Source organism: Oncorhynchus clarkii, chromosome 22, assembly GCF_045791955.1.
Source record: "Oncorhynchus clarkii lewisi isolate Uvic-CL-2024 chromosome 22, UVic_Ocla_1.0, whole genome shotgun sequence".
Lineage (NCBI taxonomy): Eukaryota > Metazoa > Chordata > Actinopteri > Salmoniformes > Salmonidae > Oncorhynchus > Oncorhynchus clarkii.
Window position 1 is genome coordinate 34,311,511 of NC_092168.1, and position 6,000 is coordinate 34,317,510.

Here is a 6,000-nt window from a genome sequence, read left to right on the forward strand (position 1 = left end):
TTTTCACACCAAAGTATGTTAATCTCTAGGAGACAGAACGAGTCTCCTTCCTGAGCGGTATGACGGCTGCGTGGTCCCATGGTGTTCATACTTGCGCGCTATTGTTTGTACAGATGAACGTGGTACCTTCAGGCGTTTGGAATTTGCTCCCACGGATGAACCAGACTTTTGGAGGTCTACAATTGTTTTTCTGAGGTCTTGGCTGATTTCTTTTGATTTTCCCATGATGTCAAGCAAAGAGGCACTGAGTTTGAAGGTCGACCTTGAAATACATCCACAGGTACACCTCCAATTGACTCAAATGATGTCAATTAGCCTATCAGAACCTTCTAAAGCCATGACATAATTTTCTGGAATTTTCCAAGCTCTTTAAGGGCACAGTCAACTTAGTGTATGTAAACTTCTGACCCGCTGGAATTGTCATACAGTGAATTATAAGTCAAATAATCTGTCTGTAAACAATTGTTGGAAAATTACTTGTGTCATGCACAAAGAAGATGTCCTAACCGACTTGCCAAAACTACAGTTTGTTAACAAGACATTTGTGGAGTGTTTGAAAAACAAGTTTTAACGACTCAAACCTAAGTGCATGTAAACTTCCAACTTCAAATGTATATATATATATATATATATATATGTACACATTTTTGACTGACCTTCTCATTGAGGGGTTTTTCTTTCTTTTTACTATAAATGTAATCATTTTGCTACCAAAAAAAGTGTTAAACGAATCAAAATACATTTTAAAATACATTTTACATTTGAGTTGCCACTCTATGCCTTGGTGAGGTTTGCACACAGGTTTGCGCACTATTGGCATCCTCTCAACCAGCCTCATGAGGTAGTCACCTGGAATCCATTTCAATTAATAGGTGTGCCTTATTAAAAGTTAATTTGTGGAATTTCTTTCCTTTGTGACGTAGAAGTCCGTCACTGGCCGCGGGCAGCATTTGGTTCTTTAATGCACGCACACATTCATCACTCTTCCCTGCTCCAAAATCAGATAAGGTAACAATGTGGGTCGACAAACAAGTTAACTTCTGTCTTAGTACATCCATTTCACACTTGTCAGTGTTCATATTTAATATAAGCAATATTTATTATACTTATCTATGTTGTGGATGAGCGTGTTTTTTGTTTATTCTGTTCCTCTCTCTCTATCTCTGTAGCTTCCGGGTATGCTGGATAAGGACCCGAGCTAAGGGAATTGGGCTGAATTTGTAGTGCCTGTCCCGAATGGTTCATTCATGTAAATGAGCATATTGAAAGACACTGTCAGTAGTGATGTAATTTTCTAAATGTTATGTTGTGATGTTGTATACAGAAGATTTGGTAAAAGAGCTCAAATAAGCAAAGAGAAATGACAGTCCATAAATACTTCAATCTATGAAGGTCAGTCAATGCGGAACATTTCAAGAACTTTGAAAGTTTTTCAAGTGCAGTTGCAAAAGAGAGTAGAGTTACCAGCCTCAGATTGCAGCAGAAATAAGTGCTTCAAAGAGTTCATGTAAGAGACACATGTCAACATCAACTGTTTAGAGGTGATTGTGTGAATCAGGCCTTCATGGGTGAACTGCGGCATGGAAACCACTACTAAAAGACACCAAAAAGAAGAGACTTGCTTGGGCCAAGAAACACGAGCAATGGACATCAGACTGGTGGAAATCTGTCCTTTCTTTCCAACCAGCCTGTCTTTGTGAGAGTAGGTTAAAGTATTATATCCGCATTTGTGGTTCCCACGGTGAAGCATGGAGGAGGAGGTGTGGGAAGGCATACTTAACCAGCATGGCTACAACACTATTCTGCAGCGATACACCATCCCATCTAGTTTGCGCTTAGTGGGACTATCATTTGTTTTTTCAAAGGACACTGACCCTAAACACACCTCCAGGCTGTGTAAGGGCTATGTGACCAAGAAGGAGAGTGATGGAGTCATTCATCAGATGACCTGGCCTCCACAATCACCCTTCAAGACTGTTGGAAAATCATTCCAGGTGACTACCTCATGTAGCTGGTTGAGAGAATGCCAAGAGTCTTCAAAGCTGTCATCAAGGCAGGTAGCCTAGTGGTTAGAGCGGTGGGCCAGTAACCAAAAGGTTGCTGGATAAAATCCCTGAACCGAACAAGGCAGTTAATCCACTGTTCTTTGGTAGGCCGTAGTTGTAAAAAAGAGTTTGTTCTTAACCTCTTGAAGCTAGGGGGCACTATTTTAACTTTTGGAAAAATAACGTTCCCAAAGTAAACGGGCTATTTTGTCAGGACAAGGTGCTAGAATATGCATATAAGGATATAAAACACTTTATAGTTTCCAAAACTGTAAAAATATTGTCTGTGAGTATAACAGAACTGATATTGCAGGCGAAAGCCTGAGAAAAATCCAATCAGGAAGTGACTCATGTTTTGAAAGCTCTGCGTTCCGATGCGTCCCTATTGAGCAGTGAATGGGCTATCAACCAGATTCCTTTTTCTACGTATTCCCCAAGGTGTCTACAGCATTTTGACGTAGTTTCATGCCTTTATGTTGAAGAATGACCGTAAACGACTACATTGCGTAAGTGTCCGGCTGAGGGCTCTCAGAGTAATTCTTGCGTAACAGACAGAGGTAGCTATTTTTCCTCCCCGTCTTACTGAAAATACAGCTGTCCCGGTTGATATATTATCGAATAGATATTTGAAAAACACCTTGAGGATTGATTATAAACATCGTTTGCCATGTTTCTGTCAATATTACAATTTCCGGCCGAATTCTCAGCCAAACGTGAAGAACTAACAGAGTTATTTCGGCTACAAAAATAATATTTTTTGAAAAAAGGAACATTTGCTATCTAACTGGGAGTCTCGTGAGTGAAAACATCCGAAGCACATCAAAGGTAAACGATTTAAGTTGATTGCTTTTCTGATTTTCTTGACCAGGTTGCCTGATGCTAGCTAGGCATAATGCTATGCTAGGCTATCGATAAACACACAAATGCTTGTCTTGCTTTGGCTGTAAAGCATAATTTCAAAATCTGGCGATGACAGGGTGATTAACAAAAGGCTAAGCTGTGTTTCAATATATTTCACTTGTGATTTCATGAATATGAATATTTTCTAGTAATATTTTTTGTCCGTTGCTTTATGCTAATTACTGTCAGTTGATGACAATTCTCCCGGATCCGGGAGAGGGAGTTCCACGAGTTAACTGACTTGCATCGTTAAATAATATAAATTAATAAAAAGTCAAAGGGTGGCTACTTTGATGAATCTGAAATATATTTTGATTTGTTTAATACTTTTTTGGTTACTACATGATTCCATATGTGTTATTTAATAGTTTTGAGGTCTTCACTAATATTCTATGTAGAAAATAGTACAGGCCCGCCTGCTGGTTGTGCGGGATTGTTTAAGTCCCCCGTGTTTGGGGCATTTGTTTTGGTGGGCGCCCCGTGTTTCGTGGGGTTGGCGTATGTTCACCGTTGTTGTGCATTAAAAGGTATTAGCACTACCCTGAACTCTCTGCTTCCTGCACCTGACTTCTCACCCACTACACCCCGGACGTTACAATTAGCAATTTACCTCAATGCTGTCACACACTGTTTAAAACAGTTACTGTGTACTGGGGGACCACATCTGTTTGATCATGCCGTTGATTAATGTAACACAATATTGTCATTGGATTAGTTATCAATATCCAGTGGCACACAATGTGGTGATTACGCATCTTGTAACCATTTCATGAAGAAATGTCTGGAACATCCAAGGTGAAGAAAGGAAGTATATTTATTAACCCTTTTAGCCAGTGATCTACTGTATATCACAGTTCATCACAGTTTGTATGTCAAAAGGAACAGTTATTGTATGATGCCATGAGAAATAACCATAACACCCATACATTAATGAAATTCATATTTTCTCTCAGTGCCCACAATTACAAACTTTCTGACAGATCTGTAGATATAGTGTCTGCCCCAAATGGTATCCTATTCCCTATATAGTGCACTATGAAAAAAGGTGCCAATGACCTAATGTCATCATCTCCGCTGAGGTTGTACAGAATGTCTCTTCATGCATAAGGCACACACAGAGAGAGAGACACACACACACACACACACACACACACACAGAGAGTGACACAGAGAGAGAGAGAGAGACAGACAGACAGACATAGAGAGGGAGACACACAGAGAGGGAGATACAGACACACATGGAGAAAGAGAGACACAGAGATGGGATGACACACAAACATGGAGAGAGAGAGACATAGAGAGAGAGGATGTCTGAGAGTTACAGGAGCAGGCCCGGTTTTAAGTCTTGGCGCTGCGGCTGCATATCTCACACAGACAGCGGAGGGGATTGCATTGTATTTCACAACCAGAATGCAATCGAGGGTGAGCAGCAGCATGCCATAGACCTAACATGAGTTTGTCAAATGTAACGTGTCTTGTCTGAACCATCATTGTGACATGCTTTCAAAGCTGGCTGCAAATTCATTTTTTTTAAACTGTAGTTGTTCTCTCATATCATTTGAGTCGTCCTGACACATACTCTGCAGCTTACATCTCAGATCAAAACACAAGTCTCTCTCAACAGTCCATATATGATACAGTTTGCCAAGCTACCAATTACTCCAGACTGGAAGAAGTTAAGTAAACTATGGTTTTCTTAAGAGTAGATTTAGTGTAGCTTAACTAAAATGTAGTTCACTACATCCAACCTATTTCGTAAAAAAAATCATATGTCAATCTGAAATGTCATAGACTACAAATTTCAAGAACAGATCATTTTGGGGTCATATGTTAACAGAATATGTAATTTAGCCTACTGAAAATGTAATTTAGCCTACTACAAACACTACCTAGATTTCAATTTAGCTCAATTACCAGCAATTACTATGTATTTCACTACTCCCCAAAACTGTTTTTTACCCAACTGTCTAGGCAGAAGATAGCGTCAAACCTTTATGGAAAACACACATACGCCTAATAAACTAAAAGGAAGAGATTGGGACCAGCACCAGCTCTGACAATGGTTATACTTTACAGCATTCAAAACAATGTAATCTCTGAAGTGTCACAGAAACACTTCCGTGATCCACTTTGCTATTTATAAGATGGACGTGATGACACGTCAAACTCACCAGTGGAGGCTCTTCAGAAGAGGACCATCCTCCTCAGTGAATTTCATAAAAATGTAAATAGTGAAACATTGAAAAAGGTATCGTTTTTAGATAAAGATATTCTAAATATAATCACTTCACCAAATAATTGATTAAAAGACACTGTCTTGTAATAAAGGTCTACCGTAGCCTCAACAGCACTCTGTAGGGTGTCACCATCGTGTAGCCGGAGGATAGCTAATTTCTGTCCTCCCCTGGTGTCACGACTTCTACCGAAGGTAACTCCTCTCCCTGTTTGGGCGGCGCTTGGCGCTCGGCGTCGCCGGTTTACTAGCCGCTACCGATCCCTTTTTCTTTTTATGGTTGTTTTGTCTGTGTTCCTTTTCACACCTGGTTTTCAATTGCTTTGATTTCTGTGGGTATATAGGGCACCTGTTACCTGCCGTAATTCGTGCAGGATTAGACTTGTGTGCATTGCGCTCGATTGTATTTGATGTTTGTTGTTTTTTCGCTATTACGCACGTGTATGTAAAGTGTCGGAACTGTGTTTGTTCCTCCGTGCGTTTGCACGAGTTTCTGAGTATTCGAGAGCGTAGTTTTGGGATTTTTGTCTGTGCCGTTTTGTATTGGTGGACTATATTATTAAACACGCTTCTCAGACATCCCTGCTCTCCTGCGCCTGACTCCTACACCTCTCACCAAGACGCATGTTATCACACCTGGGTACATTGACTTCAATACAAATCTAGGATGATCATGGTTCTCCCCCCCTTCCATAGACTTGCACAGTAATTATCACAACTTCCGGAGGACGTCCTCCAACCTATCAGAACTTTTGCTGCATGAACTGACATTTTGTCCACCCAATCAAAGGATCAGATAATTAATTTAGCACTGAAGCCATA